Source organism: Nerophis ophidion, linkage group LG08 (assembly GCF_033978795.1).
Source record: "Nerophis ophidion isolate RoL-2023_Sa linkage group LG08, RoL_Noph_v1.0, whole genome shotgun sequence".
In the NCBI taxonomy this organism is placed as follows: domain Eukaryota; kingdom Metazoa; phylum Chordata; class Actinopteri; order Syngnathiformes; family Syngnathidae; genus Nerophis; species Nerophis ophidion.
Window position 1 is genome coordinate 66,121,193 of NC_084618.1, and position 14,998 is coordinate 66,136,190.

The window sequence follows — 14,998 nt, forward strand, 5'->3', positions numbered from 1 at the left end:
TTTCACCAGTTCAATGGTGCTTCGCGCTTCCGCATCTTTTTGTGGGACGTCCTCGTGACCGTTTCCCCTCTGTTGGTTCCCACAACAACAGTGTGCTGGCTGGCAGCTCTTGGTGTCTTTGGAAGTAACCTGCGAGTCTCATCCACCTGGCTGCTATTTTGTTGGTACACCCTGAATATTCCAACGTTCATATTCTCATTGGTAACATTGCGCCTTTGTTGATGGTGAGAACGACATGTAACATCCGGGTGTAGCATCCGTCCAGAGCCTTCAGCAGTGTTGGCGGCAGTGTCCAGCATTCACTGCCTTTAGGGGAACAGATTCTTCCGTCGCGTAGAGTTGACCCATGAGACCAGGATTTTGAATTGACTTCCTTCAAAACAGTGCCTCCTGTTGTTGTGAGAGGTAGATGTTCCGCTTGGATGTTATAGGTGACCACCTCAGTTTTCTTGGTACTCAATCAAAGGCCAACCTTGGCAAACCTTGATTCCACTCTGCTCAAGAGCTCTTGTGCTTGCTCCATGTGGTTGGAGAGCCGGCAGATGTCGTCCGCGTAGTCTAGGTCAGTCAGGACTACTGCAGGGTGTCTTCTTGCCCTCCTTGGTGAGTAAGGCCAGGATCCTGCTATCGTCCATTGATGGCCTTCCTGAGCACGTAGTTCAGGACTAAGACAAAGAGTAAGGGGGCTCGGGAATCTCCCTGCATTACCCCAGCCAGAATGTAAAACTCCTCACTGCAACCACCTTGGCCCGTGTACCTGCATACATGATCTCTATTGACAAAAGCAAGTTGGGAGGGAAACCATAAGCCTTCATGATCCTCATCATGATGCCTCTATGTATTAGGTCAAAAGCCTTTTTAAAGTCAATAAATCACAATACAGCTGTCAGATTGTTCTTCTTCGCCTCCTTGATTAGTCTCCTCAGGGCCCGGATCTGGGCAAGTGTGGTTCTGTCTTCTTGAAAGCCGTTTTGATTTTCCCTCAGATGAGGGTCGATGACATGGCAAATCCGGTTTAGAATCTTGCGGTTGAGGACCTTTGCAGCAATAGAATTAGGCTGATGCTTTGGTAGTTCTCTGGTTTCAAAAGGTCTCCAGATTTGGAGGGAGACCACATGTCAGGTAGTTTGTTGCCTAGCAGGGCAAGCTTGCAGAACTCAAGCTGCGATGTTCCAGTGGACTCACATTTCCTTCTCCTAGGTGGGTTGCCAACCATAGGTATGAGCCCCACCTGCCCATGTTATTTATCCACAGCTGGGACAGTGGTTGGCAAGGCACCAGTGTGTGTCCACACATCGGTGTGCCTGCACTCATCACTTCTGGGGCTCACTGATGGTCCCCGACCCCCTACAGTTAGGTTTAGTGTCCGCAAGGACACATAACCGTGTGTGGCCACCAGGAGGCACTGCAAGAGTCTTGGCGGTGGAGAGGCTGTGTACCGGCAAGAGTAGACTAACGCACTCTGCTCCTTTGTTCATCTCCCGCATGGAGGTCTAGCCAGCAGTAGCTGAAAGCAGAGAGTAGCAAACCAGATCAACATGCAGCATGCTCTAACTACAAGCACTTCTACACCGTACTACTCATTTTAGTGTGGTGTTGGTTGTTTCTTTCATTAATAAAATGTTACTTCCTGCATTGAACTTGCTGTGCTTCTGACGCTGTCTGGTTTAAATACACCCACATCAAAAGTAGCATGCCAGGTTACATCAAACGCATTGGTAACGGTGTTGAAACGTACCTAAAAGCAATTAATTATATTACCCGTTATAAACGCTGTAACTATGTAAATCCTTTTTTACTAACACTGTTAGTGATGTAGTGGTTATGAATGCAGCAGACAAGAATCCACCAAGAAATGGTGTGCCTCATGGCGATTAATTACCATTATCTCTGACAATTGTTGATCCCAAAAAAGCTACCTATTTTGGGGTCGACACCCTCAGTTTGGGGAACACTGAGTCAATAAATGCATTCCTGCGTTGGTATTGTGCTAGGAGACAACAGCAGGCTGCTAACACAATCACATATGCTAACAGCATGTATGCAAAAGGAGCAAACCATTGCAAAGTAATTACTGGAGAGCTATTTCATGGAAAAAAAACAACTGAAAGCACCGCTTGGAAAGCAATTTTAGCGTCATCATGAGGATCCCAGAAAAGCTAATTTGACTTGGATGCTATAACATTTCAATTGCAATAGAGATTCAACTGTAATGAACAAAATATGAAGGCATATCTGTTTTTCACTTTTTCACAGCTCATAACATATTTTAAAACATGTCTTTGGATTGTTTACCAGAATCCCCCTCATCCATCCATCTAGCCATTTTATACCGCTTATTCCCTTTTGGGTCGCAGGAGCCGCTGGTGCCTATCTCAGCTACAATACAGCCTTATTTACATGTGCAAACTTTGCAACAGTTTGAATTGCTAAAATGTTATTTTAAAAGGAGAGCACGGCATTTTTTCTTGGCGTCACAAAAAGGCTTACATATAGCCTGAGGTAATGTTCAGCCACGACGACATAAATATGCAAAAAGGCTGGAAAGGGCATTTTGGACAAAGTATGTTTTCCAGTAGACTTCATCTAGCTATTACACCGAGACCTTTTAATGAACTCTCAGTAGTACCCTTAATTCCAGACTTGTCCAAGTGAGAATTGTGTTACGGTGTGCAGCTTTGCAGTCCAAGACGTCATAGCTGCACACCAACAATGATAATAAGACATTCCTGCCTGCCTGTGTGTGTGTGCTTGCGTGCGTGCGTGTTTGTGAGACATTTCTGTGTGATCCTTTATAAGAAAATAACTCATTGATTTTGCACTATGGAAGTAAATGAAGTACCAAAGAACATGAAGGCAAAAATAAAAAAGATGGCTAAATATTCCAGAGGATAAACATGGGCAGGAATTTGTGAGAAGTGAAAATATTTAAAGGAGAAGTAGGCGATAGTAGGTTGTTTATTACTGCAGGCTCCGCCTGCAGCTATGAACTATAAGCGACTTTCAAAATTTTTAAAGTAAAAATGGACAGATTTTACCCCAAAAAGTGTGACATGACCACAGGCTTAAAAATTTAAGCTCACAATTTTTATATGAAATATATTGAACAGCAGTAAAGGGTAGTGCCATTGTTACTTGACTTTTAAACTATTATTTTAAACACATACACCTTATTTTTCATAGCTTACCGAAGTTGTACTATAAACATTTTGGCGGATTGTTGAGCGCCGTGTGTAATGTTTTATATTCTCAATGGAACATTTAAAGTTTTTGTGTTGTCTACTGGCGTCATCTTGCAGTTTACAAGCATCTCTTATGTGTGACTGCCATCTACTGGTCACACTTCTCATTACACCATGTACCAAATGAAATAGCTTTGAGGTCGGTAAGCACAACCGGAATTATGCCGTACGTTAAGCGCACTGGGTAATAAGGCACACTTTCGATTTTTGAGAAAATGAAAGGATTTTAACTGCGCCTTATAGCCCCAAAAATACAGTATATAGTTTTCCTCTGAAGCCTAAAAAAACCAACAACGCCAGGCTAATAGTCATACCAAGGACTATAGAAATGGGACCCATTACCTCCCTGCTTGGCGCTCAGCGTCAAGGGTTGGAATTGGGGGTTAAATCACCAAAAATTATTCTCGGGCACGGCACCGCACCGCTGCTGCCCAATGCTCGACTCGGGTCAAATGCAAAGGACAAATTTCACCACACCTAGTGTGTGTGTGACAATCATTGGTACTTTAAATTTGTGTACTAAAATTTACCAATTGTCTCAGAGCATGTTTTGAAATAAGCCTGAATCATAGTATATAACAAATATGTGAACACCCTGCACACTGTGAAAAGTCATCAATGCCAGTGCTAACACGTCAGAGCGATGTGCACCCAATGTGGTATCACCACAGCAACGACAAATATGTTCTCTTATTATTTATTGACTGTGGCTTTGTAGTAAGAGTTGAGAACATGAATACCAAAACAGTTTAATGAGAGACTCAGCTTTTGTGTTATTCTAACACTCTTTTATTTGTAATATATTGGCAATACTGTGTGATATATTTGAAATATAGGCTCATTGGCTTTAATAGCGTGTCAGAGTGAACAAACAACATATCATTTAATTTGTCCGTCCTGTCTGAATGGTGACTATTTTAAAAAGAAAAGTGGCTGCTTTTAGAATGTGAAAATGAGGAGAAACAAAAAAAATTAAGTTCAATCAGGCGTGGAACATTACTGTCAGCTTATAGTGTTGATGTTGCTGCTTTCTGCTCTGTCTTTAAGATAAACACCCAATGCAAAAGTCATCATAAAAGGTTAGAGCATCTTTACCCTCTTCTTCTGACACTGGCAGGGGGAATTAAAAAACTTTATTAACATACGTGGCATGTTTTAAGTAAGATTCTAGCATTTTTAATTGTCATGCAAGTGTAAAAAGAAGCCAACCACACCATAGTTCTTTGGTTCAAGTATGTCACAATACCTTGTTTGGTCAAATTAAATTGTGTTGTTTATATGATAATCCTTGCCATAACCAGGTACATTTCAAATACTTTAGGTGAACACTGATATGAACTACAAGTTGTGTTTGATTTTTGGGACATAGTATCCTGGTAAAGGCAATCAAGTCATATATTTCAGTGAAAAGAGAGGAATATTCTCAAGTAAAACTGGGCGATATTGCTGAAAACTGTATCACGATATAAGTCTTTTATATCGGTCAATACCGATGATTCATGATATGTTTTATCGAAAATAAGGACCCGTAGAAAAACATATACAATTTCAACCTATTTAGTTAAAATGTAACCTTCCTCTTAGTAGGATCCCCTCAGCTCTCAAGGCAGAAAGAACAGGAAATGGAAAACACTCATACAATCTATGTAAAATAAAATTCTAAAATCATATTGAACACGTAACAATAACCTCTAAAAATGTAGTTGCAAAAATAGGGACTACGTAAGAAATACTTAATAAAGTGTAAAAAAACATGAACTATTTTCTGCATTTTTTAGTGTGGGCAGGGCTCAAGAGTGAGCGGTAAGGTGGTGTGGTTTTACTGATTACGAGCATGTGGGTCTGATTACGGTCCGTTTAAATAAATCCATAAACTGCCATACTGTGGCGGTGAGGTGACTTTTCCTGTTTTATGGATAATTTCTTTGCAGCACTCAATTTTAGTTTATCTTATAACTCCACATAAATAATCAACCGCAGAGCAAAAAGTCAAGCATGACAGTTATTACTGTTACTGATTGGTTGTTAGCGAGTCACTCCCACTAATAAGTGATCACTTCATGCATTGCTCCGTTACCAGAGAGCGAGTGCCTTTGTTCATGCAACCAATGTTGATTCGCAACTTTCGGTTTCTTTTGACAAAGAAAAAAAATGCAGCTGAGATAGGCTCCAGCGGACCCCCCCCCAGTAGTGTCAAAGCGCTTTGAGTCCCTTGAAGGTAGAAAAGCGCTATACAAATACAACCCATTGGGGTCGCGGGGGGCGCTGGTGCTTATCTCAGCTACAATCGAGCGGAAGGCGGCGTACACTCTGGACAAGTCGCCACCTCATCGCAGGGCCAACACAGATAGACAGACAACATTCACACTCACATTCACACACTAGGGCCAATTTAGTGTTGCCAAGCAACATATCCCCAGGTGCATGTCTTTGGAAGTGGGAGGAAGCCGGAGTACCTGGAGGGAACCCACGCAGTCACGGGTAGAACATGCAAACGAAGGTCCTGAGTAGTCCTGTGTTCAATTCCGGGGCTCCCTCCGGGTACTCCGGCTTCCTCCCACCTCCAAAGACATTGACCTGGGGATAGGTTGATTGGCAACATTAAATTGGCCCTAGTGTGTGAATGTGAGTGTGAATGTTGTCTGTCTATCTGTGTTGGCCCTGCGATGAGGTAGCGACTTGTCCTGGGTGTGCACCGCCTTCCGCCCGATTATAGCTGAGATAGGCACCAGCGCCCCCCGCGACCCCAAAGGGAATAGGCGGTAGAAAATGGATGGATGGATGGACATATATATATATATACATATATATATATGCATATTAATTGAAAGCATTTTTTATTAATATTGATTACCTGTCTATCACTTTGAATTAATTGATTGAAACTTTTATTAGTAGATTGCACAGTACAGGGCTTCACAGTGGCAGATGGGTTAGTGCTTCTGCCTCACAATACAAAGGTCCTGAGTAGTCAGGGTTCAATTCCGGGCTCGGGATTTTTCTGTGTCGAATTTGCATATCCTCCCCGTGAATGCGTGGGTTCCCTCCGGGTACTCCGGCTTCCTCCCACTTCCAAAGACATGCACCTGGGGTTAGGTTGATCGGCAACACTAAATTGGCCCTAGTGTGTGAATGTTGTCTGTCTATCTGTGTTGGCCCTGCGATGAGGTGGCGACTTGTCCAGGGTGTACCCCGCCTTCCACCCGGTTGTAGCAGAGATAGGCACCAGCGCCCCCCGCGACCCCAAAGGGAATAAGCAGTAGAAAATGGATGGATGCACTGTACAGTACATATTCTGTACAATCGACCACTAAATGGTAACACCCGAATAAGTCTTTCAACTTGTTTAAGTCGGTGTCCACGTTAATCAATTCATTATATATACTGTACATATATATATATATATATATAATATATATATATATATATATATATATATATATATATATATATATATTGATATAATTTCATCGCCAAGTCATATTCTCAAGACATTTTTTTGTGCATATTTTAGCAAAAAGTTGTATTCCTATCAGAATAAAATGTTATATTTTTAGTTTGTATAATTTTTAAAGTAGGAATTTATATTTTTGGTTATAATATTTTTAACTCACATATTTTTAAGAAAAAAAGTATAATTAAATAGGTTGTGATTTCCTAAAAATAAAGTTGTACATGTGTTTGTGAAAAAAATTGTAATCTCATGAGAATAAAGTTGTTGTATCTCATTTAAAAAAAACTTATTTTCAAGAAATAATTATCTTTAAGAAAAAATGTTTCTTATTCATTAACATCTTATATGGTAGTTGGCCACAAAGTCAACACATTTTGCATAGGTTATGCTTCACAGACTGTTTTCTGACCGTCTCTTCATGATGCACCGTTTTGTGGGCAATCTTATTTACGTGCCTCACTGCGACAGCGTTGATTGATTGATTGATTGAAACTTTTATTAGTAGATTGCATAGTTCAATACATATTCCGTACAATTGATTGCAAAATGGTAACACCCGAATACATTTTTCAACTTGTTTAAGTCTGCTCCCCATTGCCAATGGTGTCATTTTTAGCACTTCCATATGAAGTCTATTGACAGATTTAGTTCAAACTCTACGCTACTCTGTAGTAGAAATTACAACAGTGTAAAATCCATGTGTATGATGTACAAGCCAGTCTACCCAACACCAATAGAGAAAAAAAAAATAACTTATCGACTGCAGTGTCGGACTACAGATGGAGGACATGTGCAAAACTCTTCGGGTAAATTTCTACCATACATGGAGATAGCCACATCTCCATCAGTCGACCCAAGGGCAGCTATGGCCACAAGTGTAGCTTACCACCACTGTCGTGAGAATGTGGAGTGAATGAATGATGAGTAATAAGTTCTGTCTGTAAAGTGCTTTGAGTGTTTACAAAAGCGCAATATAAATCTAATCCATTATTATTATTATTTATTTAATTTGATAAATGTGTAATTTATTGTTATGTTATGATATGTATATATATATATATATATATATATATATATATACAGTATATATGTATACATATATACTGTACATATATAATATATAATAAAATATATATTGTATACAAATATGTATGCATATATATGTGTGTGTATGTATATGTTTGTGTGTGTATTCATCTGTATGTATATATATGTGTATATATATATATATATATACATACATATATGTATATATATACATACATATATATATATGTATATATACATACATATATATATGTATATATGTATCTATATGCATATATATATATATATATATATATATATATATATATATATATATATATATATATATATATATATATATATATATATATATATATATATAAGTTGAGCACCGTAAATGTGAGTGTGAATGTGAATGTTGTCTGTCTATCTGTGTTGGCCCTGTGATGAGATGGCGACTTGTCCAGGGTGTACCCAGCTATCCGCCAATGTGCAGCTGAGATAGGCTCCAGCACCCCCCGCGACCCCAAAAAGGACAAGTGGTAGAAAATGGATGGGTGGATGAATGGATAAGTTGAACACATTTTTGTGAGGAAAAAAAAGGTTTCTGTAGTTTTGTAAGAAAAAAATTACATTTTGAGATTTTTTTGGGTTGGAAATTCTCTTGAAAGAAAATCGTTATCTTTTCAGAATAAAATTGTAGGCGCATGTCCTGAAACTATTTTTTACGAGTATTCTGTCAAATCGGACCACTACGAGAATAGAGTTTTAAATTGTTTGGCGGAGATTCATCAATCAAAAGTCTGTGTAAGGAGAGATTTATTTTGGTCTTCCAAAGTGCTGGTTTGCATCCCTGCCTCCAAGCTTGCTGGTACGTGTGTACATGTTGAGTCTCATTATACTATAAAACTCTACACTCTCTCCACAAATATATACGCTTGCTATTAAATCCCTACCATGACAGCCTCTGATTGTTTTCCACCATGCAGTTGCTAGGCAACGCGGGGGCTTGTAATAGAGCTGGGGTATCATGGGCCATGGTGGGGATAGAGGTGATGAGGTTGAAAGGGTATTTTCGAGATGGGGGTCCTCTGGGGATTTGGGGGTGGAAGAATGACGGAGACAAGGAACTGTTAGCGCTGCCTCCGACCAGTCATGCATCTCGTCAGACATCAGGGGAGCCAAGAGTCAACATCATTTGTGACAAAGGCCCTCTCCCAGGTCACAAGTGACGCAATGACAGGAGAGTAGATGGAATAATTTTTTTTGTATTTCTGCAAAGGAGGTTATGCTTAATTAGAGTATCTTTATTAACTATTGTTTTACTAGGAATTTAGCATTCTTTCATAAGGGTTTCTCTAATGTTTTGAGAATCCACTCTTTTAGGACATGGTCTAAAAATAACATATTTTAAAACTACCCCAGATGTATTTGATGTGGAAAATAAATCAATAGACATCAATAATAATATAAATATATACAGTGGGGCAAAAAAGTATTTAGTCAGCCACCGATTGTGCAAGTTCTCCCACTTAAAATGATGACAGAGGTCTGTATTTTTCATCATAGGTACACTTTAACTGTGAGAGACAGAATGTGGAAAAAAAATCCAAGAATTCACATTGTAGGAATTTTAAAAAATGTATTTGTAAATTATGGTGGAAAATGAGTATTTGGTCAACCATTCAAAGCTCTCACTAATGGAAGGAGGTTTTGGCTCAAAATCTCACGATACATGGCCCCATTCATTCTTCCCTTAACGCGGATTAATCGTCCTGTCCCCTTAGCAGAAAAACAGCCCCAAAGCATGATGTTTCCACCCCCATGCTTCACAGTAGGTATGGTGTTCTTGCGATGCAACTCAGTATTCTTCTTCCACCAAACCCGACGAGTTGAGTTTATACCAAAATGGATACATGGATGATACAGCAGAGGATTGGGAGAATGCCATGTGGTCAGATGAAACCAAAATAGAACTTGTTGGTATAAACTCAACTCGTCGTGTTTGGAGGAAGAAGAATAAGAAAACACAGTGAGTGTGTCAGCATCATATTGGAATTCTTTGCTTGGGCACTCGTTTGTCCGGACTGATCTGCGGGCTATTAATCTACGATAACTGTACAAAAACGGTAGTAAACTTTAGGCAGAATATTTTGTAGAAAACTGAGGTACATCCACAGTAATGACAGATTACAAGAAATTCTAATCAGGTTGAATAAAATCACATTGAAAATTTGAAACTGAGTCAATATTTAAATCAAAAGATTGGGATCAAATTAATGTTAAAAAAAAGTAATAATTGAATCGTATAGATCTAGAAATTCCGGACAACTAATCAGAACTGAGTGTTATTTTCTTTATGTAGAATTCTGTATTTGTTAAAATTAATGTATTTTATGCACGCTCTTGTTTTTCTAATAGCAGGTCTATAATATGGTGTATTTACAATGAGGGTTTGAAAGTGAAGGTTTTATTTATGATCATGTTGTCTTTTAGAACAATGGCCACATCAAAACACAAACATATCCGATTTCCTGTCTTTGCAAAGGAGGCAGAAGGATTCGTTTAGTCTGACTTATTGCAGTTTTTGGTAGCCGGCAGCTGCCACAAAGCACAAACAAAGAAAAAGCAGCAAAGAAAGGGTTTTGCTGCATGGTAATTTAAAAAACAACATGATAATCACACAAGGAGCCACTGGCTTGATAATTATCAGTCACGCGTGCAGCAAAGCTTCAATGTGCGATGGTTTGTGCCAGCGCCTTAATGGGCCTTGTCATTGTCCCGCCTTTTTGTGACGAGCTTTCTATGGCATACAGCCATCGTTCATGTTAAGGTCCGCTAACACGCATCATTATGTTTTTATTCACCTTCCTTTAGCCGTCAGCCTTTCTGCAGGTTGACAAACCAACGCTCCAAACACATGCTCTGCCTTTGATTGCAGCTGAAAGTGGATGCATCAGCTGTGGGAATCAATCTAGCATCACCATTCAACAGCTGCCCTTGTCCATCATCTACTCAGTGTGCGTGAACGTGTGCGCGCATGTGCTGAGGTGAAAGCATGCCACCCTGTGGAGCTCAAGAGCCGTCTGAAGTGGAGATGAACTCAGGAGATAAAAAAAATGATTTTAATGTCAAACACGTTCACAGAGGTAAAAGTTTTGCTTTTTCTTTAACTTCTACTCTCTTATAAAGTTACGCTAACAGATCTTAACAACTGCTGTAAGATCTTTGAGGAACAACATGTTCTCGTTTTCAATCCATGTAAATAAAAGGCGAAATTATGTGTAATAAAAGTCCTAAAGTTAAGAAAATAACGTTTTATATTTTAAATTTTGAAAAATTACGCAAAGCTCGGAGAATAAAACTAGAAAATGGTGCATTAGGGAGAAAAAAGGGTTGTTATAAAATCGTATGAAAGTAATAGTAATTTCATCAAGTAAATCCTGATTTTTTTTTTCATATATACAATTTCTTACATTCTTTTTTTTTATTAATTTTTTTATTCTATTTTTTTGCTTTTGTACAATTTTAAGAAATAAGTTGTAAAGTTACGAGGATAAAGTAGTGACAAATAAAAATAAAAATCCGAAGACAAACTTATATACAATATATATATATATATATATATATATATATATATATATATATATATATATGTGTGTGTGTATATCTACATGTGTGTGTATATATATATATATATATATATATATATATAGCCCTGCGATGAGCAGCTTAGATAGGCTCCAGCGACCCCCCACGACCTTAAAAGGGACAAGCGGTAGGAAATGGATGGATATATATATATATATATATATATATATATATATATATATATATATACAGTATATATATATATAATATTCATTCATACATATATATCTTTATACATATAATATAATATAATATATAAATATATATATATATATATATATATATATATATATATATATATATATATATATATATATATATATACATACATACATTTATATACAGTACAGGCCAAAAGTTTGGACACACCTCATTCAATGAGTTCTTTTTATTTTCATGACTATTTACATTGTAGATTATCACTGAAGGCATCAAAACTATGTGTGAACATGTGGAGTTATCCACTTAACAAAAAAAGGTGAAATAACAGAAAACATGTTTTATATTTTAGTTTATTCAAAATAGCCACCCTTTGCTCTGATTACTGCTTTGCACACTCTTGGCGTTCTTGATGTGTGTTAGCGGACCGTGGCAAACTTATATAAATATATATATATATATATATATATATCTATATATATATATAGGTGTGGGAAAATAACAAGACTACTTCATCTCTCTCTCTATATATATATATATGTATACAAACCCTGTTTCCATATGAGTTGAGAAATTGTGTTTGATGTAAATACAAACAGAATACAATGATTTGCAAATCATTTTCAACCCATATTCAGTTGAATATGCTACATAGACAACATATTTGATGTTCAAACTGTGAACTTTTTTTTTTTTTTGGCAAATACTCATTAACTTTAGAATTTGATGCCAGCAACACGTGACAAAGAAGTTGGGAAAGGTGGCAATAAATACTGACAAAGTTGAGAAATGCTCATCAAACACTTATTTGGAACATCCCACAGGTGTGCAGGCTAATTGGGAACAGGTGGGTGCCATGATTGGGTATAAAAGCATCTTCCATGAAATGCTAAGTAATTCACAAACAAGGATGGGGTGAGGGTCACCAATTTGTAAGCAAATTGTAGAACAGTTTTAGAACAACATTTCTCAACGAGCTATTGCAAGGAATTTATGGATTTTACCATCTACGGTCCGTAAAATCATCAAAAGGTTGAGAGAATCTGGAGAAATCACTGCACGTAAGCGATGATATTACGGACCTTTGTTCCCTCAGGCGGTACTGCATGAAAAACTGACTGTGTAAAGGATATCACCACATGGGCTCAGGATCACTTCATAAAACCACTGTCAGTAACTACAGTTGGTCGCTACATCTGTAAGTGCAAGTTAAAACTCTACTATGCAAAGCAAAAGCCATTTATCAACAACACCCTGGAACGCTGCTAGCTTCGCTGGGCCCGAGCTCATTTAAGATGGACTGATGCAAAGTGGAAAACTGTTCTGAGGTCTGACGAGTCCACATTTCAAATTGTATTTGAAAACTGTGGACGTGGTCTCCTACGGAACAAAGAGGAAAATAACCATCCGGATTGTTATAGGCGCAAAGTTCAAAAGCCAGCATCTGTGATGGTATGGGGGTGTATTAGTGCCCAAGGCATGGGTAACTTACACATCTGTGAAGGCACCATTAATGCTGAATGGTCCATACAGGTTTTGGAGCAACATATGTTGTCTTCCAAGCAACGTTATCATGGACTCCCCTGCTTATTTCAGCAATAAAATGCCAAGCCACGTGTTACAACAACGTGGCTTCGTAGTAAAAGAGTGCGGGTACTTTCCTGGCCCGCCTGCAGTCCAGACATGTCTCCCATTGAAAATGTGTGGGGCATTATGAAGCGTAAAATACGTCAACAAGACCCTGGACTGTTGAACAACTTAAGCTGTACATCATGCAAGAATGGTAAAGAATTCCACTTTCAAAGCTTCAACAATTAGTTTCCTCAGTTCCCAAACGTTTTTTGAGTGTTGTTAAAAGAAAATGTGATGTAACACAGTGGTGAACATGCCCGTTTCCAACTACTTTGGCACGTGTGGCAGCCATGAAATTTTAAGTTAATTATTATTTGCAAAAAAAATAAAGTTTATGAGTTCGAACATCAAATATCTTGTCTTTGTAGTGCATTAAATTGCATATGGGTTGAAAAGGATTTGCAAATCATTGTATTCCGTTTATATTCACATCTAACACAATTTCTCAACTCATATGGAAACAGGGTTTGTGTATATATATATATATATATATATATATATATATATATATATATATATATATACACACACACACACACACACACACACACACATATATATATATACATATATATATATATATATATATATATATATATATATATATTAGGGGTGTGGGAAAAAATAGATTTGAATACAAATTACAATTCTCACGTTGTGCGATTCAGAATCGATTCTCATTTTTGAAAAATTTAATTTTTTTAATCAATCCAACAAACCAATACATAGCAATACCATAACAATGTGATCCGATTCCAAAACCCAACCTGACCCAGCAACACTCAGAACTGCAATAAACAGAGCAATTGAGGAGACACAAACACGACACAGAACAAACCAAAAGTAGTGAAACAAAAATGAATATTATCAACAACAGTATCAATATTAGTTATAATTTCAGCATAGCAGTGATTAAAAATCCCTCATTAACATTATCATTAGACATTTATAAAAAAATAATAGGGTCACAGTGGCTTACGCTTGCATCGCATCTCTGTGTCCAATGTTTTCACAAAGATAAAATAAGTCGTATTTTTCGTTCGTTTAATAGTTAAAACAAATTTACATTATTGCAATCAGTTGATAAAACATTGTCCTTTACAATTATAAAAGCTTTTTTTAAAAAGATCTACAACTCTGCTAGCATGTCAGCAGACGGGTAGATCCTGCTGAAATCCTATGTATTGAATGAATACAGAATCGTTTTGAATCGGAAAAATATCGTTTTTGGATCGAGAATCGATATATAATCGAATCTCGACCCCAAGAATGGATATTGAATCGAATCGTGGGACACCCAAATATTCGCAGCCCTAATATATATATATATATATATGTACATATATATATATATATATATATATATATATATATATATATATATACGTAAGTATATATATATATATACACAAACGCACACACACACACACGCATACTTTTTTACACGTCAGTATAAATATTTATGTCCAAAATTCCCACACGAACCTAAACGCAGCAGTCTAAAAGTAGACAGCTGTACATGTATCACTTAATATCATTACATGCTTGCTTAATAAATCTGGTTTATGACTTCGGGGTCAATGTAAACGCGCGTGCATACGATACGGCATAAATTGGTATCGCCTTGATACCAAGTACATACAGGACAAGTGTTATACTGGTATTTCAACGATACTTTTGTACTTTAAGGACATATAATTAATTTGAAATTTTGCCTTAAATTTATTTAGCAATATTATAGTTAGAAAAATACTGAAAGTGAATACAGTAGTGAGCTACTCACGCTTATATTGACCCAACACTGATGCTATGCTTGGTATCGGTACGTTCGACA

General features: G+C 37.5%; 1 long non-coding RNA gene across 1 annotated transcript in view; it reads left to right on the plus strand.

Annotated features, from left to right (window-relative positions):
- LOC133558230 (uncharacterized) overlaps positions 1-10,855 on the plus strand; it is a 95,281-nt gene extending 84,426 nt beyond the window's left edge. Inside the window, exon 4 of the long non-coding RNA XR_009807914.1 lies at positions 10,664-10,855. This is a non-coding gene — a long non-coding RNA (uncharacterized LOC133558230). The remainder of the gene's footprint in view (positions 1-10,663) is intronic.
- Positions 10,856-14,998: the final 4,143 nt, after the last annotated feature.